The following is a 23,050-nucleotide window of genomic DNA, read 5'->3' as shown; positions in this document are numbered from 1 at the left end:
TAACAGTGCATCAGAAGGAGAGGGAGCGTGAGGGCAGCGTTTCCCAGCATCCCCTGATGGGCCAACAAGGACGCCTTGACTCGCTATTCGTGCGTCTTCGCTGAGATGGTCAGGTTCAACCGGGTGTACGAGGAAGCTAAAGTCCTCCTAGCCAGGTGAGATTAATTCTCCTCATTGTATGTAAGATGGAACTATTTTGCTCTGACAGTTAGTTTGTTTCTTGTGCAAGACCCTTGTTGGCATCGGGAAGTACAAGTGGGACTCACTGCAGGACCTGTATGAGGCTACGGGTGTACAGGATAAAGTAATGGGTGCTGCGCATCTTTTGTGTTTTCTATGTTCATCTCAGTGTGTTTTATGCAACATTTTACATCTGAAACGTTCCCTCTGCTGTTTCTCACACAGATATATGTCAGGAGCTTGAGGACGCAGACACCCCGTTATCCTGGCAGTGCGATGGCCGCCTTGATTGACTACATTCAGCGCAGAGACCAGGAGGGGGTAGCTGCTGTGGCCAGGCCTGCCCCAGCCAGCACCGCCCCAGCCAGCACCATCCCAGCCAGCACCATCCCAGCCAGCACCGCCCCAGCCAGCACCACCCCCGCCAGTAACGCCCGGCCCAACAGCGCGGCTACGTAAGGGTTACATATCTTAAAGGAAAATATAATTCTACTTGTTCTACACAGTTGGAAATGATTACATATAGTGGGGAGAACAAGTATTTAATACACTGCTGATTTTCCTACTTACAAAGCATGTAGAGGAATGTAATTTTGTTATCATAGGTACACTTCAACTGTGAGAGACGGAATCTAAAACAAAAATCACGAAAATCACATTGTATGATTAAGTAATTAATTTGAATGACAAAAGTATTTGAACATCTACCAACCAGTAAGAATTCCGTCTCTCACAGACCTGTTCGTTTTTCTTTAAGAAGCCCTCCTGTTCTCCACTCATTACCTGTATTAACTGCACCAGTTTGAACTCGTTACCTGTATAAAAGACACCTGTCCACACACTCAATCAAACAGACTCCAACCTCTCCACAATGGCCAAGACCAGAGAGATGTGTAAGGACTTCAGGGATACAATTGTAGACCTGCACAAGGCTGGGATGGGCTACATGACAATAGGCAAGCAGCTTGGTGAGAAAGCAACAACTGTTGGCGCAATTATTCGAAAATGGAAGAAGTTCAAGATGACGGTCAATCACCTGCGGTCTGGGGCTCCATGCAAGATCTCACCTCGTGGGGCATCAATGATCATGAGGAAGGTGAGGGATCAGCCCTGAACTACACGGCAGGACCTGGTCAATGACCTGAAGAGAGCTGGGACCACAGTCTCAAAGAAAACCATTAGTAACACACTACGCCGTCATTAAAAGAGCAGGTCCCCTGCTTAAGCCAGCGCATGTCCAGGCCCATCTCAAGTTTGCCAATGACCATCTGGATGATCCAGAGGAGGAATGGGAGAAGATCATGTGGTCTGATGAGACAAAAATAGAGCTTTTTGGTCTAAACTCCACTCGCCGTGTTTGGAGGAAGAAGGATGAGTACAACCCCAAGAACACCATCCCAACCGTGAAGCATGGAGGTGGAAACATCATTCTTTGGGGATGCTTTTCTGCAAAGGGGACAGGACGACTGCACCGTATTGAGGGGAGGATGGATGGGGCCATGTATCGCGAGATCTTGACCTCCTCCTTCCCTCAGTAAGAGCATTGAAGATGGGTCGTGGCTGGGTCTTCAAGCATGACAACGAACCAAAACACACAGCCAGGGCAACTAAGGAGTGGCTCTGTAAGAAGCATCTCAAGGTCCTGGAGTGGCCTAGCCAGTCTCCAGACCTGAACCCAATAGAACATCTTTGGAGGCAGCTGAAAGTCCGTATTGCCCAGCGACAGCCCCGAAACCTGAAGGATCTGGAGAAGGTCTGTATGGAGGAGTGGGCCAAAATCCCTGCTGCAGTGTGCAAACCTGGTCAGGAACTACAGGAAACGTATGATCTCTGTAATTGAAAACAAAGGTTTCTGTACCAAATATTAAGTTAGGCTTTTCTGACGTATCAAATACTTTTGTCATGCAATAAAATGCAAATTAATTACTTAAAAATCATACAATGTGATTTTTTTTGTATTTTTGTTTTAGATCCCGTTTCTCACAGTTGAAGTGTACCTATGATAAAAATTACAGACCTCTACATGCTTTGTAAGTAGGAAAACCTGTAAAATCGGCAGTGTATCAAATACTTGTTCTCCCCACTGTTTACGCTATGTTTCATTTTCAAAGGCCTCTTGGTCCTGCGATATCTGCGTTCCTTTCAAGGCGCTCTCTCGCCCCAGGTGAACTGCAGGCGAAGATGAAGAAACTCATTGCAGTTCAAGGTGAGTGTGTAGTTACACATGTAAGATAATACTAACCCTTTTGGATAAGCTGTGTAGCTCACAATCCTTTCTCTCTACACGTGATATAGGGGTGTCTTTCCCTCGACCAGCACTGCCGCCAACAGATCTATCAGACACAGGGCTGGTCAAAGCAGCTGCTGACAGAACATGTTTGTTTTTACGTCACTATTAATTAACATAGGAAGTTTGATACGTTTTGATAAGTATTCAGTTAAAGTTTGCTGACATATTAAAGTGTGTTACATTTTTCCCTGTCATCAGCCCAAGGAAATGTATTGGTAAGAGTCATCTGGATTTTGAGGAGAGTCACTGCATGTATGAACTATTAAATATGTTACCTATCCATTGTAGCTGCCATCCTGCATGTCACTGTCACACCCTGACCTTAGAGAGCCTTTTTAGGGCTCTATTTGGTTTGGTCAGGGTGTGATTTGGGTGGGCATTTGATGTTCTTTATTTCTAGGTTTTGTATTTCTATGTTTTGGCTGGGTATGGTTCTCAATCAGGGACAGCTGTCTATCGTTGTCTCTGATTGAGAATCATACTTAGGCAGCTTTTTTCCCACCTGTGTTTGTGGGTGATTATTTTGTGTTTTGTGTTTCTGCACCTGACAGAACTGGTCGTTGTCGTTTTGCTCTTTGTTGTTTTGTTCGTGTTTTGATAATAAATCATGAACACTTACGATGGTGCGCTTTGGTCCACTTCTTCCACCGACGACAAGAGTTGTGACAGTCACGTAATCATGACTTTCTCTTTTCCATTTTAAATCACTAATTTCATTTCAGTTTCACACTCAAACTTGACCAACACTCATACATTTTTTTGTTTGTTACATCCTATCACTGATTGATATTCATCTGGGCATGTTGGAATGTGCTATTAACTTAATCACTGTTATCTACATTTGTAATATGTCTGTCCATTCATGCATGCATTTATTTGATTAATTAATTCATTTAACCAATTTATTTCTGTGTAACTGCAAAAGCCGTAGACCTACAGGTCCCCCATCGCTCCCTCGGCCTCTGCCTCCAGCTGACCAAGCCCCTGTTCCTGCCCCGGCCTCTGCTCCGCTGGGGCAGAGAGAAGAGGATTTGCCCCAGCAGTCCTTCCTGCCTCCAAGGCCGCCCTCCGTTTCTCTGAAACATTACCATCCCTTCTCCCCCATCACTCTCTCCTCTTACTCAGCTTCCAGAGAGTTGGCGTTCATCTCTCACCAAGGAGCAGCAGCGGTGGATCGGCCAGGAATTGCCGACCCGTGCCGTCATCATTGCTTGCACAAAATGAGCTTCACAGGCAAGGATATTGCTGGATATTGTTGCCGGTATGATTGCACCTAAATCAACCATTTATCGGATCATCAAGAACTTCAAGGACGGTTGAATTGTTGTGTGGCGGCTTTTCAGGGCGCCCAAGAAAGTCCAGCAAGCGCCAGGACTGTCTCCTAAAGTTGATTCAGCTGCGGGATCGGGGCACCACCAGTACAGAGCTTGCTCAGGAATGGCAGCAGGCAGGTGTGAGTGCATCTGCATGCACAGTGAGGCGAAGACTTTTGGAGGATGGCAGCAAAGAAGCCACTACTCTCCAGCAAAAACATCAGGGACAGACTGATTTTCTGCAAAAGGTACAGGGATTGGACTGTTGAGGACTGGGGTAAAGTCATTTCCTCTGATGAATCCCCTTTCCGATTGTTCCGGGGAAGACAAGGTGAGCGCTACCATCAGACCTGTGTCATGCCAACAGTAAAGCATCCTGAGACCATTCATGTGTGGGGTTGCTTCTCAGCCAAGGGAGTGGGCTCACTCACATTTTTGACTAAGAACACAGCCATGAATAAAGAATGGTACCAACACATCCTCGAGAGCAACTTCTCCCAACCATCCAGGAACAGTTTGGTTACGAACCATGCCTTTTCCAGCATGGAGCACCTTGCCATAATGCAAAAGTGATAACTAAGTGGCCCGGGGAACATAACATATATATTTTGGGTCCATGGCCAGGAAACTCCCCAGATCTTAATCCCATTGAGAACAATCCTCAAGAGGCGGTGGACAAACAAAAACGTACAAATTCTGAAACTCCAAGCATTGATTATGCAAGAAATGGGCTGCCATCAGTCAGGATGTGGCCCAGAAATTAATTGACAGCATGCCAGGGCAGATAGCAGAGGTTTGAAAAAGAAGGGTCAACACTGCAAATATTGCCTCTTTGTATCAACTTCATGTAATTGTCAATAAACGCCTTTGACACTTATGAAATGCTTGTAATTATACTTCAGTATTTCAATTTTTAACATCTGACAAAAACATCTAAAGACACCGAAGCAGCAAACTTTGTGAAAATTAATGTGTCATTCTCAAAACATTTGGCCGTAACTGTACAATGACTGGGACCAGCTGGTGGTTCGGCTGGACATCTGGCACCTGATGGGGCAGTTCGCGTCAGGTGTCACCACTGAGAGCCACCAGCTCTACGGTCCCTTCATGTGGCAGCTGTCAGCCTGCATCTTTGAGTGGGATGCAGGCGATGTCCGCCGACTGCTGGAGGCCAAGAGGTCTGAGATGGAGGGGAAGCACGGGATGGTCGGTCTCAACGAGGCAGAGATTGAGGTAAATCGCCAGTAAGGAGATGGCACTTCACTGTCGGGGTCGTACGCGTGGAGCTGCGGCGACCGAAGTCCTTCTCCTTGACCTCCTCGAGACCTTCAACAGCGAGAAGGGGGTCGACACCCTGGGCATCCCGTTGCTGGACTCCATACGGATGCGCCACATCCACTGTATACAGGACCCACGAGATCGGCAAATGCCGGTATATCACTGAGCACGGGGCTCCACATCCTTGGAGTCATTCTACCTCCACCTCAACCGGTAATTGTAATTGTGTAGCTTAAAGTAATTCTTAATGTTTCATGTTTGACAGCAACAGCTCTCCCACCCTAATCATGCATTGTTCTCTCAGGTACCAGGGCAATTGCAATGCATTTCCAGGCATTCCTGTTGGATGGACTGGTGAGGTGGAACGAGGACCGTGCGCAGGCAGCAGTGGAGGGAAAGAACAGGAAGCCCCTGCTCTCCTACAGTGGCCACCTGCAGCACATCCTTAACCTTAGCAGCCAAAGGGTTGCTTGGCAAGGCACAGGGTAAGGACTACACCAAGCCTAGTGTTGATGTTCAAATACTGGAGAGTCGAGACCAAATCACGGACGCTGGACAGAGTGGATTTCAGTTGTAACAAAAGGCAGTTTTAATGAGTCAAAGATATCTTGTCCTGCAGTTTTACGTGCACGGACCTAGTTCATATAACTCATTAAGTGAGTCAGGTGAAAAAGGGACCTAGACATTGGTCACAGCAGATTTTATACATGGAATATGTAGGTGGAGTCTTGTCGTGTTGTCTTCTGACTGGTCCCGAAGGGTTGGGTGCGGACCTGCTCTAGCCAGAGCAGGAGCCCCATTGGTGCACAGCAGAGTCTTGTTCTGAGCACCCGACCAGTAGAGGGGGGGGGGTGAGGTGTGTGTGTTTATGCAATGGTATTTGTGTGTCAGTGGATCGTGAGGCAGGACAACAGAGAGGGGGCAATTTTATGGCTGGGTGTATGTGTTCTTGCGATGGAATGTCTTTGTTTCCTGGGGTCGTGAGACAACAGAGCTGAGGGGGTAGTTTTATTGCTGGGTGTGTGAGCTGGTTCCTGTTTTAGCAGGGGTACGTAAGATGACTTGAGTCAGGCGGTTTGGCTTGGCGCTGTATAATATATGAGCTATGTGTATGAATGTTTACATATATATATATATATATATATGACACTAGCGAGTACAGGGGTAAGTCGAGTAAGAGAATGAACATTTACATCAGTTGCATTAATTACATCCCATTAACACTTCTCTACTCTGCTTTTGCCAGATTATAATTTTTTGCTTAAAAAGGGGAACTCCCCAGAGTGGAGTACCTGTACTGGCAGAGTGCTGCAGGATGTCAGCGCGGACCCTGACCTTCCGGAAGAGGCAGCCGCCATCGACCAGGACAAGGTTTTTCAGGAGGAGGTTGTGGACCAGACAGTCCACATCCCTCATGTCACTCCTATGAGTGCCCCGTCCTCCAGCTCAGCGGCAACTCTGTCAGGGGAACCCGCTGACGCATCCAAGTCTGGGCCATCCAGTCCCACCGCCCTTGCAGACGGAAGCTCTCCTGAGGCCCCTGGTCGACATGGTTCTCCTCACCCTGACCCACTCCTAAATATAATTGAGCTTTTGTGTTGTTAAAAAAATACATGCTATTGTAACCTCTTAAATAAGGAATTGAGACAAACTCAAGACACAAGTTTTGGGTGTGGCTCGGGACAATACTGCCCCTTTTGGATAAATTGCGTGCCCATAGTAAACTGAAAAAAAATCTGTCCAAAATTGCTAATATATGCATATAATAATAATTATTGAATAGAAAACTCTAAAGCTTCTAAAACCGTTTGAATTATTTGAGTAAGTATAGCAGAACTCACAGGGCAGGCAATCTCCCAAACTATTTTTGGGAGCCTGAAATTTGGGGCAACTTTGACGTCATCGCCCCCACCTTTCCCAACCAGCTATGGATCTGGAGACACTTTCTATGTCTTCCACTAGATGTCCTCATTCAGTACAGCGTTGTGCAAATCCCGCGAGTTCTGACCCTTTGGGAGGCAAAAGACTGAGTGTCGCGAGAAAATACAAGGTTACGAGAGCGCGCTTTTTGGAGAGACGTCCTTTTGTTCCAGAATGCCTGAGAAGAGGCACGTTTCTCCAATAGATTAGATAATTGTTTTGTATGTTTAGAACATCCTAAAGCTCGATTCTGCACTTAGTTTGACCAGTTTAGTCGACATATAATATGTAATTTTGAAGTTTTGATGCGCAACTGTTCGGGACCATAAGTCATTTTGGCTGGAACTTGTAGCATATGCTAATACAGAGACACACGACTTGAAACCAAACAATGTTTTGGGTAAGTATGACTCCTTCAACTACATTCTGATCGAAGACCATCAAAGGTAAGGGAATATTTATGTTGTAATTTTGTGTTTCTGTTGTCTCCAACATAGCGGAGAAATATTGCTTACGTCTGAGCGCCGTCTCAGATTATTGAATAGTGAACGATTTCTGTAACGTTAAAAAGAAATGTGACAAAGCGATTGCATTAAGAAGCAGTGTATCTTTCTAACTATATGTAGAACATGTATATTTAGTCAAAGTTTATGATGTGTATTGCTGTCATCTGAGCTATCTATAATTTCTCCTGACATTTTTTAGCATTTTCTGAACATGGCGTCAATGTAAACAGAGATTTATGGACATAAATTGCATATTATTGAAAAAAACAAAATGTACTGTGTAACATGTCCTATTACTGTCATCTGATGAAGATTTTCAAAAGGTTAGTGAATTATTTTTCTTTTAATCCTGCGTTTGTGATTGCATCTTTTGTTCGACAAAATGGCTACATATCGTCTGTGTCTTTGGTGGTTTGATATCAATATGTGCCATGTTTTCACCGTAAAACATTTTAGAAATCTGACACGCTGGGTAGATGAACAAGGTGTTTATCTTTCATTTGAGCTATTGGACTTGTTAATGTGTGGAGGTTAAATATTTCAAAGAATATTTTTGCATTCTGAGCGCCAATGTTTCAGTTGAGCGGGGGGGGGGGGGGGTGGTACCTTGGGGAACCTGTACCGTTAACACGTTAATAACAAGGATGCCATCAGCTGAGTGCAAACATTTTAGGCGCTGTGGCTGGTGCTGCCAGACTTGACAAGCAACGCTTGATCTACCCTGCCCGGCACCAGGAGAGGAACGTTCAGGGGCGGTTCAAGGCAACGAAGGGGAAGTTGTCCATTATCCTAGGAAAAGACTCTTTCCAATGGTATGTTGTTAGGTTTCATGTCCTCCACCTTACTATTTTATTGCCTGCCTCTACATTAAATGCATATGAAGGTCAGGCGCTGGCTATCATTATTTTTCAATGTTCTCTAATTATTTATCTCCTCTGTTTCAGTTGCCTTCTCGGACTCAACTCGGGCCCTGCAAATTGGCCAGGGCACCAGCCGTTTGGTGGAGGCCATTTGCAGTCAGCTCTGCCAAATCCATCCCAGCGCCACGCAGTCTGCCGGCGTCAAGAAGAGCAGGATGATTTCCAGCGAGAATTGGATGCGTGTCCGGTAGGAGTGACACGTGTGGATAAGGGCACATCCAGGTGCAATACATTTTTCAATTAGTTTTTAAGTTCTGGCAGACGACGTGGCCATCAGGGAGGCAGTGCTGAACAGCCCAAGGTTGATGGCCCAGACGAACCTTCAGCTCTTTGAGCTGAATCAAAGGACCATCAGTTTTTATTTTTTTAATTTTACCTTTATTTAACTCGCAACCTTCCGGTTACTAGTCCAACGCTCTAACCACTAGGCTACGCTGCCGCCCCAGTCAGTAGTAAGACATTAACTTATGGATGACTTGTTGGAAGACTTGTTACATAAAGCCTTGTGAGTAATGACAATCTGAGTGTCAGCTTGTGTTTGTTTTCTCTCCCTGTTTCAGGTACTCCCGGTGTCAGAAGGAGAGATTGGTGCTGTAGCAGGGATTGAGGCTCGCTGCTGCCCCCAGCGTCACCACCCAGCGTCTTCGCCCAGCGTCACCGCCAAGCCCCTCCACTTCAAGCAGGAGGGAATCAAGGCACCCTTCCCTTTCCCTACGCCGCCCTCCCCCCGGTCCCACGCCAGACCACCCAGCAAAGAGAGCCCGCCCACGTGCCCATTCTGCCAGCCCACCTGGAGCAACAACCCCCCGCACTTCCCGGCCCCTCCCAAGCCCAAGGACCACAGACGGGCTGCTCTTCACCTTCTCCAGTGTCAAGGACAACGGCTTGGAGGAGGAAGAGGATGGCGGCAGACACAGAGGAGGGGACAGCCGGGAAGAGAAGGCAACGTGAGCATTACGTCTGCGCCAAATGCGGGTTGCCGAAGTGGCGGGAGACGGGCCACAGCCGCTTTGGCGGCGTGGAGTTCTGTTGCTGCAGGGGGTGAGAACGTGGCCCAGTGGCTGGTGGAAATGAAGGACGCTAAGGGGCGAGGTGAAGGACACTGAGCCACTGGCTGGGTGGTCAGACGTTTTTATTTGTAAATAGTTCACTGTTCCCCTCTACCTGGACCGAGACCTTGAGTGCGTTGTAGAGGCTTGTGTGTGTCGAGGACCCTCAGAGCTATATTGTCTGTAGTCTATAAGACTACTGGTAGGGTAACCCATGGTAGGCAGTTCTGAGGCGAGACACCAGACTAACATCGGTCCGTTCCCAAACAAAATACTGTAATTAAAAAAAAAAAGAGGATAGACATTAAAATATACAAATCAAACATGATTTATCAACACATCTTCAGGTGAAAACTCAACTTCTTGGTAGAGCTGATGTTTTTCTCTACAGCAGTAGCTAGAACACATAGGTAAAACAAGGTATGACTAGCTTACCTTTCGCAAACATTTCTGTCCACATTTCGGTCAGTGGCCCAGATGCACTGTACATTAGAGGAATTATGGTGTTATTTTGTTTGTAGAGATTGATGATATTTATTTCATGTTTATTGGATTTACATTGCAATAATTATCTTCCGTTTCGTCCTGTGTATACTCTGGTTCATCATTAACACTCCTAGACTGGGCTTCTGTTGTTGTCATCACTGTTAGAGGGACGTAGGGGAGGCATAAATAGGGGGGGGGGGGGGGTAAATGTGGGAGGGGATATAGGGGGGGGGTAAATGTGGGAGGGGATATAGGGGGGGGGAAATGTGGGAGGGGTATAGGGGGGGAAATGTGGGAGGGGTATTGGGGGGGAAATGTGGGAGGGGATATAGGGGGGGAAATGTGGGAGGGGATATAGGGGGGGAAATGTGGGAGGGGATATAGGGGGGGTAAATGTGGGAGGGGATATAGGGAGGGAAATGTGGGAGGGGATATATAGGGAGGGAAATAAAGGGATGGGAAAGAGGGGAGTGAGACACTATCAATACACAGTGATGATCCATCTTGTGGGGGGCAGCCAATGTGCCAGGGGCAGCCGATGCTCCGACTCCTTAGCTATGGTGTGTTATTTTGTGTGTAGAGATTGCTGACATTTATTTAATGTTTATTGGATTTACATTGCAATAATTATATTCCATTCCATCCTGTTTCCCTATGTATACTCTGTTGTCGTCACTGTTTAGACCTGGTGCTCAAAGCACATGGCTACTTAATATGCATTGTTGACACATCCCTGCCAACTCCTCCTCTCACCCAGCAAAACCCCCCATTTCTCCTCCTCTCACCCAGCAAAACCCCCCATTTCCCCTCCTCCTCTCACCCAGCAAAACCCCCCCATTTCCCCTCCTCCTTCCACAGAGAACAATGGGCAATATATTACTCGGTGGGGCAAACGTGTCTTTCTATGTAAACTGAATTGAACTACAAATTAAATAATAATCACCCTAATCCTACCCATAACCCCCCACTGCTGTCCTCCTCCTAGCAGACCTATCAAGCAAACGTAAGTTCCGTTATATGTATCTAATATGGTTATGCTGTCACTTGTCACTGCACTCCTCAGTCATGATAATAGTATTTTTCTTGCCTCCTAAGATGGAAAATCCAAGGTTCCGTTTCACGCCCTCACAGGAGTTGGTCCTCAAGGCCACACACCCCAGGCAGTAAAAGTGGCCGCTGACGGCCCTCCTGTGAGGACGCCTTCACTCGCTACTCGTGCGCCTATCTGGCCTTCGCTGAGATGGTCAGGTTCAACCGGGCACACGAGGAAGCTAAAGTCCTGTCCTCCTGCTCCGCTGGGACAGAGCGAAGAGGAGGATTTGCCCCGGCAGTCCTTCCTGCCTCCTAGGCCGCCCTCCGTTTCTCTGAAACATTACCATCCCTTCTCCCCCGCCCCCATCACTCTCTCCTCTCACCCAGCTGCTGCTTCCACAGAGTTGGTGTTCATCTCTCACCAAGGAGCAGCAGCGGTGGATCGGCCGCACGCTGTTCACCAGGAACAGCTTTGAGAGGCCGACACCACTGACCTAGTCACGTGGTGGACGCCTCCCCGACCGCGGCCGATCTACAATCAGCCACCCGCATCCCACAACCCCTTCTTCGCATGTCAGCTGTCATAACCCTCCCCAACCACGGCCGATCTACAATCAGCCACCCGCATCCCCCGACCCCTTCTTCGCATGTCAGCTGTCATAACCCTCCCCGACCACGGCCGATCTACAATCAGCCACCCGCATCCCACAACCCCTTCTTCGCATGTCAGCTGTCATAACCCTCCCCAACCACGGCCGATCTACAATCAGCCACCCGCATCCCCCGACCCCTTCTTCGCATGTCAGCTGTCATAACCCTCCCCGACCGCGGCCGATCTACAATCAGCCACCCGCATCCCACAACCCCTTCTTCGCATGTCAGCTGTCATAACCCTCCCCAACCACGGCCGATCTACAATCAGCCACCCGCATCCCACAACCCCTTCTTCGCATGTCAGCTGTCATAACCCTCCCCGACCGCGGCCGATCTACAATCAGCCACCCGCATCCCCCGACCCCTTCTTCGCATGTCAGCTGTTCCTTTGGATGCCCATACACATATGGACATACAAGCTGGCATGTCCCCAGTCTGGGTGCAGAGGCACACTGTGCAAGGCTGGGCTCTACAAGACCATCCGGAGGGTCTTGGACATCGACCGCTGGTATCTCATGGCCACTGAGTACCTGGAATGCGGTCGGTGTAAGAAGGTCGCTGGGTGGTCACGGGACCTCGTCAGTCAGCTGGACTCTCGGCATCTCTGCCAGTTTCCAGCAATATTGACACACAAGTAAGTTCCCAAGATTTTGTTAGTTAGTAATTATTTCAAATGAATGCATGTCATTCATATGCTTTATATATCTCTCCTCTAGGCTGTCCTGTGAACAGTGCGTCACAGACCTACAGCAAGCTGTGTGAAAGTCACAGCGAGTCCTGGAATGTGGAGTTGTATACGGTACCTCGGGGAGTGCGAGCAGTTTCTGGCCTTGGGCACATAGCGGCAGTTCACTGATCCATCGGAGATTCCCCCAGTGCCCTCACCCGTCTGGCTGCTGACAGGTGACTAAAAAGCTTGCGGGTACCGCTGCAGACACGGCCGCCTGGGTTACCGACGTCGGTAACGAGCATGGGCAGGTCCTAGTCAGTGTCCTCACTACCGGTGAGGGCGAGGGCCTGCTCCCCATGGTGGCTGGTCTCATGGTGGGTGGCGCCCCCCCAGCTCATGTACGTGGACAGCGGATCAAAGACAGCTGACATGAACAATGAGTGGGACCAGCTGGTGGTTCGGCTGGACATCTGGCACCTGATGCGGCGGTTCGCGTTAGGTGTCACCACTGAGAGCCACCAGCTCTACGGTCCCTTCATGCGGCAGCTGTCAGCCTGCATCTTTGAGTGGGATGCAGGCGATGTCCGCCGACTGCTGGAGGCCAAGAGGTCTGAGCTGGAAGGGAAGAACGGGATGGTCGTTCTCACCGAGGCAGAGGTTTCGAGGAAGATCGGCAGGAAGGAGATTGAGCTTCACTGTCGGCGTCGTACGTGTGGGGCTGCGGCGAGCGAAATCCTTCTCATTGACCTTATCGGGACCTTCAACAGCGAGAAGGGGGTTGACACCCTGGGCATCTCGTTGCTGGACTACATCCGCATCCAGGCAATCTGGAAAACCACCTCCAATGTATACAGGACCCACCCGGTGTACAGCTGCATAATCACCAAGGGCGGTGTGATTATGCCGGTTTATCACTGAGCACGGGGCTCCACATCCTTGGAGTCATTCCACCTCAACCAGTTCATCCCAGGTAATTGTCATAGTTTAAGCTTAAAACCTCTTTAGGCTATGTGGGAAGTCAGCGTCCCACATAGGCTAACATCCAGTGAAATAGCATAGCGCAAAGATGCTAAATGCACAATTCGTAAAATATTAAACTTTCTTGTAAAAACATGTATCTAACATCATTTAAAAGCTTAACTTCCTCTTAATCCAACCACAGTGTCAGATTTTTAAAATGCTCTTCGGCGAAAGCAATCTTACGATTATCTGACGACAGCGCGCCACACACACACACACACAAGTATTACAAGCATTAGCGTCACAAAAAGCCAGAAATAGCACTAAAATAATCAATTACCTTTGGACCTTTTGTATTGCCAAAAGAAGATCTTCAATCTTCACAATAAATGGTTGCTTTGTCCGATTAAATCCATTTTCAATGCATAAAACGACAAAAATGACGGCTTGTGTCATGAATTCAGTATCCTTCAACTTTCAACGAGACATGCGATGCAATTAGTCACACAGCATTGAAGTTATCTAGTCATGGTTGGTTTCATTGAAATCCTTTGTTTGTTAGTAACACAACCACACCTGATGGCTCTTTTTACGTGCGTATTGACCGAAAGGAGGTGATTTGAACCCAGCAAACAATGACCTAATTATGCGCCAATGATCTCACCTGTGCTTCTTTGAATGACTATTTCTGCCCAATCACTGATCCTCTTGAAGTCTTGCTTGGTAGATAGCCAATGGGCTGAGGTAAATGGAAATAGCAATTGTTTATATCAGGGAAGACCAGCTCTTGAACGAAACTCAAGCATAACGCAGCCATTCGCCATTGGAATTTCTACCAGAAGGAGTCATTTTCTTTGCGCGACGCAGTATTGAGTCAAGATAATTTTCCGCTCTTTTATTGAAGTAATTATGGCGAGTAAATCTGTAAAAGCAAAGGCAAAGTCCAGGTAGACGGATCTACATGATATTATTACTGAGATTGAACGAGAAAGTGACACAGAAGTCCAAGAAGATCTATCAGATTGTGTGTCAAGTTTGGACAGTCAATTTGAGGACATGTTTATGTATGGTGAGGATGCCATTCTCGATTGGTAAGTAATTCTCATGCAGTTGTTTGAAATATTTGACATATATAAAATCAGTAATGGAATGTTTGTTGAGGTGCCCACATGGCTTTCCCTTTGCATGTGTCTGAACCTCACCTGAGTGATTTATGTTCCCTACTCTAATATAATGTGTGTTTCTGTGTCTTTATTTCACAGTCCCTCCGATTCTGATTGGGAGCCCCCACTGCCAAGGTGCCCATCCCCGACAGGAGCTGGATCATCTAGCCGGACCCCTGCTGTCTCCGGCTCCACACCTACCCCCGCCCTGCAAGGTATGAAGTCTGTGACAAAGAAGCGGAGGTGGGGAAGGGCTAAACCTGCAATCAGAGAGGAGGAGGGTCGTTGGCACTCTGTGCTGGAGGAGGATGTGGTGCCACCACCTCCAGTATTCAGACCGAAGAGGCCATCAGGACCTCAGCTGGACATGACGTCTAAGTACAGCCCCATGCAACTTTTTCAGCTGTTTTTCACCTCGGCAGTTGTTGATTCCCTGGTGTCGAACACAAACAAGTATGGTGCTAAGAAGCAGGCAGGCAAGAAAGAGGGATGGAAGCCCATTTCCATTTCAGATCTTTGTTTCATGTCAATGGTCATGTACATGGGTCTTGTGAAGCTAAAAACCCTGAAAGATTACTGGAAAACTGCTCCCCTCTATCGACTGCCTTTCCCATCCACGGTCATATCATGCAAGAGGTTTCTGACAATCTCACGGGTGCTTCATAACAGTGACCCAGAAGTTGATGAGGACAACGAGAAGAAGAGAGGCACAGCAAGGTTTGATAGGCTGTGCAAAATAAAACCTCTCTACCCCAGCATCGTTGAGGCCTGCAAAACCTATTTTCAGCCTGCCCAGAACATTTCCATCGATGAGGATGGTAGCTTCAAAAGCCAGAATTGGCCTAAAACAATACATGCGCAACAAACCAACTAAATGGGGTTACAAACTGTTTGTTTTGGCTGATTCTGTGTGTGCATACACGTGCAATTATTTTGTTTATGAGGGGAAGAGCAGTTTTGCGACCGGTAAGGGACTCAGTTATGACTCTGTTATGCAGTTATTAAATGTTCAACTGCTGGGGAAGGGCTACAAACTTTGTGGACAACTTTTACACAAGCCCTACCCTGTTTACAGAGCCGAGGAAGCGGGATGTGTGGGCTTGTGGCACCATTCGGCCCAATAGTGGGCTTTCCAAAAACCAAGGTGAATGACAGCAGAAAGACTGCTATTGGGCATGGCATCAGAAGCACAATATTGTGTAGAGGACTGAGGGTCTTCACAATATTGTACATTATACATTGAATGTGTGTAAATAGTTACCCTTGTTCATTTTTTTTTTGGGGGGGGGGGGGTGTATGTTAGAATGGCATTTGAGTGTTTTGTATATAGTCATTTACTTCAAAATATATCACTGTACCAATTCGGCCACTTGGGTACATTTGGGCACCTTGTGTGGGACACCTGGGTGACTACATGCTCAATGTCGTGTAGCTCACTCATTCCTGAAGATATCTTTCTAAAACTTTTTTCAAATACTGTTGCCATCTTATGTTCTCCATTTTTACCACCCCCAGCATCCTATCTGTATGTTTAGATGTTCTTGTTCAGTTGAAAGATGATGCAGCAACATTCAAAACAGAAAACAAATGTTTATTTCCTTGTATTTTCTTCTACCAGATCTACGGTGTTCTATTCTCCTACATTCAATTCACATTTACACAAAATTCAGAGTGTTTCCTTTTCAAATGGTACCAAGAATATGCATGTCCTTGCTTCTGGGCCAGAGCTACAGGCAGTTAGATTTGGGTATGTCTTCAGGCGGAAATTGGAAAAAGTGGAGGGGTAGCTTTAAGAGGTTTGCTTAACGTTAACAGCAACAGCTCTCCCACCCTAATCGTGCATTGTTCTCTCAGGTACCAGAGCAACTGCAATGCATTTCCAGGCATTCCTGTTGGATGGACTGATGAGGTGGAACGAGGACCGTGCGCAGGCAGCAGTGGAGGGAAAGAACAGGAAGCCCCTGCTCTCCTACAGTGGCCACCTGCAGCACATCCTTAACTTTAGCAGCCAAAGGGTTGCTTGGCAAGGCACAGGGTAAGGACTACACCAAGCCTAGCGAGTACAGGGGTAAGTCGAGTAAGAGAATGAACATTTACATCAGTTGCATTAATTACATCCCATTAACACATCCCTACTGTTATAACAATATTAACTGGCTTAACCATCCAATTGTAGCTTGCACTAATAAATGCTCTCTGTTTCATAACCTCCCCCTGTTCCCAGCAGATACTAACCGCACTGGCAGCACCCCCCGCACAGGTGGCTGGCTACGATAACACACACACATCCAAACACACACACTGAAACCCTCTAACCACACACACCAGCATAGAGAACAAAGAACTCTGTCAAGAACCAATGGGATACTGACACTAGGCTGGAGAGGACTGTCTATCACCTACAAGCAACCTACCAGAAGCCAGGACTACCAGAATCTACCTACGTCATTCTATGTATTAATTCTGATGCACGTTTTGTCTTCGGCGCGCATTCCAGCTGTCTCTCTCTCTGAGTCAAGTGTGAATGAGCCCGTGCACGCCTGAGCAATACTTTTTCACTGAATAAACAGCCTACATATATTTTATTCCACCGTGTCCTGGTTCATGACCGAGTCCAGTTCCTCCAATCTTATCATCAACACTACTCTGCTATTGCCTGAGTTTTTCTTGTTTGTTATTTTGTTGCATTAATAGGGGAACTTCTCGGAGTGGAGTACCTGTACTCACAGACTGGCAGAGTGCCGCAGGATGTCAGCGCGGGCCCTGGCCTTCAGGAAGAGGCAGCCGCCTTCGAGCAGCTCGACGAGGAGGACGAGGGCTTTCAGGAGGATGTGGACCAGACAGTCCACATCCCTCATGTCACTCCTATGAGCGCCCGTCCTCCAGCTCAGCGGCACCTCTGTCAGGGGAACCTGCTGACGCACCCAGGTCTGGGCCATCCAGTCCCACCGCTCCTGAAGACGGAAGCTCTCCTGAGGCCCCTGAGTTTACTCTGGGCACCTTACTCATCCAAGCTGCTCAACTTCCCCCAGCCATAAGAAGTTAACTTCTAGCGACTTTTAGGACATCCAATAGCTACTTTCCTTACTGAGGAGTTGGCAACACTGCTGGGCCGCCTATGAGTGCATTGGGCCGATGGCAGCACCCACTGCTCGTTGAGAAGAGTAAGAACGATACGTGCTTTCACGTCAAGAGTCTCCAATAACACCAGAAAAAGTCGCTAGATTTGTCGCTAGTCACTTTTTTGAAAATGTGTCGCTAGAGGGATCTGAACACTCACTAAATATAGTGACAAAGTCGCTAAGTTGGAAACACTGCGGCCCAGTCCTTGCACAGCAGTCCCTCCCAGCTGCAGTCAGAGCAGGAGTTGTTCACCCCTCCACGTCCAGACTGCAAATTAATCGAGCAAGCGGGAAGCCGCCGTTGGCTTATCCCGCCCTGGCTTACATTCAGGGCAGGATGTAAATGTAAAATGTTCTTTGTCTAAAACAAATCACTGCACAAAAATAAAACACTGCTTTTGACTCATACAGCCTCCAGTCACTTCCTCACCTTGTCCACTGTGTGTGTGTGCACATACATAAGCTAAACATCTAGCTGCCTAGCTCATATCTCAGTCTAAACTGTACACAAAAATACAGAAAGGAGTGGGAATCAAACCCTGAAATCAAAAGCTGGTTGAAGCCGTTAATTGGAGATGATACATGGGCATATTGCCTGTATTGTAAGGCTGATTTCTACGCCAAACATAGCGATGTAAAAAAACATATGGCAACTCAAAAACATACTGAAAAGGCAAAAAGCCTTAACAGTTCCACCCAAAACAAGCTGCCATTTCTGGTTTTAAAAAAGGCTGAGGCCACCATCAGCTATCGCTGAACACTGTTCCATGCTGGCATGTGATCACATTGGAGAAGCATGTAGAGCTGCTTTCTCAGACTCCACTGCTGCTACCCACTTCAAAGTGCACAGAAATTAATAATGGTGTTCTAGCACCATACTTTCTGAAAAAGTTGGTTGCAGATGTGGGTGACCAGCGTTTCAGCCCACTATATGTACAGTGATCCTCAAAACATATTGTATCTGACTTTTTTGAAGTCAGTGCTGGGTGAGGTACAGTAGTGCTGGGTGAGGTACAGTAGTGCTGGGTGAGGTACAGTAGTGCTGGGTGAGGTACAGTAGTGCTGGGTGAGGTACAGTAGTGCTGGGTGAGGTACAGTTGGCCATCAAGGCTTTTGAGGGAGAGCAAGTAGATCCTCTTAAGCAACTTGACAGCTTGGTTAGCCTGATCAAGTCTGTCAGCAGCAGGGTGCTGAATCCACTGGCAAATGTGGATTCTGACCATAGAGCACATTATTTGCACATTATTTGGGGCGGCAGGGTAGTCTAGTGGTTAGAGCGTTACCGAAAAGTTGCAAGTTCAAATCTGTCGTTCTGCCCCTGAACAAGGCAGTTAACCCACTGTTCCTAAGCCATCATTGAAAATAAGAATTTGTTCTTAACTGACTTGCCTAGTTAAAGGTAAAAAAAAGTAAATTAAAATAGCCAATTTTCTCAACTGTGTTCCCCTTGCTTTTATGGCTTATAGGTATTCTATGCTAGTCCTAAATCCAGACAAAGTCCATACATATGTGATTGTTATAAAGGGTCTAAGTTGAGGGGAAACAAACATATTTGTTCCTGGAAGAGTGAGATGTCAGGAATAGGGTCACAGTAAATATGCTAGAACCGATAGAAACAAGGCTGTATTTCCCAGAAACGAATAGTGTAAATCATTGGTAATTCACGTTATTGTGGTTCAATGATACGTGGTCCATTCTACGGACTGAGAATAAAAACACTTTGCAGAACACATACATTTAGAGTGTATATATTGTTGCTTTGGCAATACTGACGATGTTACATACATTTAGAGTGTATATATTGTTGCTACTGACGATGTTACATACATTTAGAGTGTATATATTGTTGCTACTGACGATGTTACATACATTTAGAGTGTATATATTGTTGCTACTGACGATGTTACATACATTTAGAGTGTATATATTGTTGCTACTGACGATGTTACATACATTTAGAGTGTATATATTGTTGCTACTGACGATGTTACATACATTTAGAGTGTATATATTGTTGCTACTGACGATGTTACATACATTTAGAGTGTATATATTGTTGCTACTGACGATGTTACATACATTTAGAGTGTATATATTGTTGCTACTGACGATGTTACATACATTTAGAGTGTATATATTGTTGCTACTGACGATGTTACATACATTTAGAGTGTATATATTGTTGCTACTGACGATGTTACATACATTTAGAGTGTATATATTGTTGCTACTGACGATGTTACATACATTTAGAGTGTATATATTGTTGCTACTGACGATGTTACATACATTTAGAGTGTATATATTGTTGCTACTGACGATGTTACATACATTTAGAGTGTATATATTGTTGCTACTGACGATGTTACATACATTTAGAGTGTATATATTGTTGCTACTGACGATGTTACATACATTTAGAGTGTATATATTGTTGCTACTGACGATGTTACATACATTTAGAGTGTATATATTGTTGCTACTGACGATGTTATTCATGCTAATACAGCAGCTTCAATTTGATAAATAATTATTTGAGAAGCGAGAAAGAAAGGAGATGGAGAAAAGAGGGGAGAGAGTAAAGAGAGAATGGAGGGATGAAGAGAAAAGAGAAGAGCGAGAAATGAGGAAAAACCAGGGGAGAAAAGAGAAAAGGAGGGAGAAAGGAGAGATGAGAGAGAAAGAAAGGAAAGAAAAAGGAGAAATAGAAAGGATAGAAGTGAGTAAAGAGTAAAAGAGAAAACAGAGGAGAAAACAGAAAGAAAAGAGATGGATGAGAAAAGGAGAGAAATAAGAGGAAAGAAAAGAGATGGATGAGAAAAGGAGAGAAATAAGAGGAAAGAGAAGAGCGAGGAAATAGAGAAAGAAAAAGGAGAGAAATTGAGAGAGAAAGAGAAAAGAGAGGGAAGAGAGAAGTTGGAAGAGAGAAAAGAGAGAAGTTGGAAGAGAGAAAGAGAGAGAAGTTGGAAGAGTGCATTGTAAAACAATTCGCTTTTGCAATCTCTGGCCTCATCTCCCCTATCTTGCACTGTACCTTTCTGCCTTGTGTTCTGGTGAGGTGTAGGTGGAAGACAAGTCTCTGGACACAAGCCTGCCGGTTGTCTCTCTTTTAGTGACTGCATGGAATGGATACAAATACAAGACAAAGGTTGGTGCTGCTGTCTGGACTCCCAAACACAACTATATTAGCCTCTCTTCATCACGCTCTGAGCTAACTCACGTCAACAACTAAACATGCATTGTACAAAATGTACATGTTCATATTTTCAAAAGACTCATTTCATTTTATAAATGTTGTACAGGAATAATGAGCTAATAAATGCTAAATATTTCTTAGTGTACTATTGTACCATTATACCGGAGGTATACTAATGAGGCAACAATGCCATTTTTGACATACCCAGACAAGTAACAAAATGAACAACAGCTAACTAATTAGCACATTAAACATTACATATCAAATCGTCACATTTCACAACATACCTGCATGGAATGGATACAAATACAAAGCCAAGCTTGATGCTGCAGTCTGGACTGCCATACACAAGTATATTAGCCTGATAAAAGACAAAATAGTGCTGAATTCCTGTCAGAAAACTCACGCTGTCTGCACCTGAGAGACCCGCAAAGGTAACGGTGGCTGGGCAAGCCTTGCAAAGTTGCAGTCAAACATTATCCCCATTCACACTAATATATATTCCTAAAAACTGTAGCGCAACACTAAATCAATGACGATATCATTTTCGTTTGTCTTTTTTGGACATGTGTGGACATTTGCGAGCATGTGCATTGAAAAGAGCGGAGCGTACATAACACATACCTCTCCTCATCAGGCTCTGAGCAAACCGAGGAGTAAAAGCATGGCTCCCGTTGATGACCTCACAGCATAAACACTATACAACATTGGAAGCATTGCAAGCAGTGGTGGAAAAAGTACCCAATTGTCATACTTGAGTTAAAAGTAAAGATACTTGAGTCAATGAAAAGGTGAAAGCCACCCAGTAAAATACTACTTGAGTAAAAGTCTAAATGTATTTGGTTTGTGTAACACATCTCAAAATAACCATAAAACAATCAATTATAATAAATATCAGGGATTTTCGGTGAAATACATCAAGTAAATGTTTATTTATTTATTTTAATTTTACCTTTATTTAACCAGGTAGTAGGCAAGTTGAGAACACCTTTATTTAACCAGGTAGTAAGCTAGTTGAGAACACCTTTATTTAACCAGGTAGTAGGCAAGTTGAGAACAAGTTCTCATTTACAATTGTGACCTGGCCAAGATAAACGCATGTTATACCTGTAATGCATACGTAGCATTTGCTTCGGCAGGTGTTGTTTTTTCTGGAGTTAAAATTATTTTTCTCTCAAGTAGTGAAATTAAATAATTTTAGAGTGTAATTATTACCATTATTACCACTAGAGTGGGAGCAAAAATACTGATTAAATTCTATTGGTGTAAAACAGCATGACCATGCACACTAATGTTGGTTAAATTAAGATTTTGCCGCCATTGTCCATTTGCAAGTGTCTGGTGAATGTAAAGAGTGGACAGATCGAGAGCGTGGATCTGCCGAACATCGGAAGTCATTCACTGAACCGCAGAATTTCTTCATTTCTAAACTTAATTAGAATTCTAGGTAAATTCACTGTTATTGGTTCACTTTGTGTGCAAATTAAAACTGTTGAGCAACATTACAGCTAGCTAGCATTGTAGTGTAGGCTTACTGTTACTACACGATTTGCATAGTCAGATGCTAATGTGAGCATCTAGCAAGAGCTAATTAGCTAGCTACAGTAACATTAAGTTATACCACTTTTAGTGGTTTATGGACAGTATGTACGCCCGGTGGATCGGTGCATCGCCTGTTTTACATTTTCAACAGAGCGGTTAGCTGTTATCAGTTGCTAGCGGACTTTACTGACTACTGCCAGCAGGTTAGTCAGTGCAACCTGTGTTTTACTCTGAAAAGTGAGCTGCTAGCAGACAGTTAGCGACAGTTAGTCTGTGCACATGTGTGTTTCACTCAAGTTTTTAGCTCTTAGACAGTTTTTAGCTGCAGTTTGGTTGGTGCAACACGTGCATTTTATCTGAACAGAGCTGATGTACACAGTGTTGCCAACATAGCGACTTAGTAGCTATATTTAGCGAGTATTCAGACCCCTCTAGCGACACATTTTCAAAAAATCGACTAGTGACAAATCTAGCTACTTTTTCTGGTGTTATTGGAGACTTTTGGAGACTGACGTGAAAGCACGTATTGTTCTTACTCTTCTCAACAAGCAGCGGGTGCTGCCGTGGGCCTCACCCCATCCCAAAGCACTCACAGACGGCCCAGTCCTCGCACAGCAGTCCCTCCCAGCTGCAGGAGATGTTCACCCCTCCGTGTCCAGACTGCAAATGAATCGTGCATGGGCTGATCCCAGGGCTGATCCCGCCCTGGCACTTTCATTCAGGGCGGGATGTGGATGTAAAATGTTCTTTGTCTAAAATAAATCACTGC

The 23,050-nt window shown here is 45.7% G+C and overlaps 2 long non-coding RNA genes across 2 annotated transcripts; one reads left to right on the top strand and one right to left on the bottom strand.

Moving 5' to 3' along the window:
- Window positions 1-562: 562 nt before the first annotated feature.
- Window positions 563-2,863, top strand: LOC116358801 (uncharacterized). Its single transcript, XR_004206484.1, has 3 exons — window positions 563-635; window positions 2,292-2,386; window positions 2,476-2,863. It is a non-coding gene; the product is annotated as an uncharacterized LOC116358801 (long non-coding RNA).
- A 17,606-nt stretch (window positions 2,864-20,469) lies between these two features.
- Window positions 20,470-21,416, bottom strand: LOC116358913 (uncharacterized). The gene is made up of 3 exons (XR_004206528.1): window positions 21,364-21,416; window positions 21,027-21,100; window positions 20,470-20,659 (listed from the first exon to the last, which is right to left on the bottom strand). It is a non-coding gene; the product is annotated as an uncharacterized LOC116358913 (long non-coding RNA).
- Window positions 21,417-23,050: the final 1,634 nt, after the last annotated feature.

The sequence above is a fragment of the Oncorhynchus kisutch genome, unplaced genomic scaffold, assembly GCF_002021735.2.
Source record: "Oncorhynchus kisutch isolate 150728-3 unplaced genomic scaffold, Okis_V2 Okis01b-Okis20b_hom, whole genome shotgun sequence".
Lineage (NCBI taxonomy): Eukaryota > Metazoa > Chordata > Actinopteri > Salmoniformes > Salmonidae > Oncorhynchus > Oncorhynchus kisutch.
This window is presented reverse-complemented; position numbering and strand designations above follow the sequence as displayed.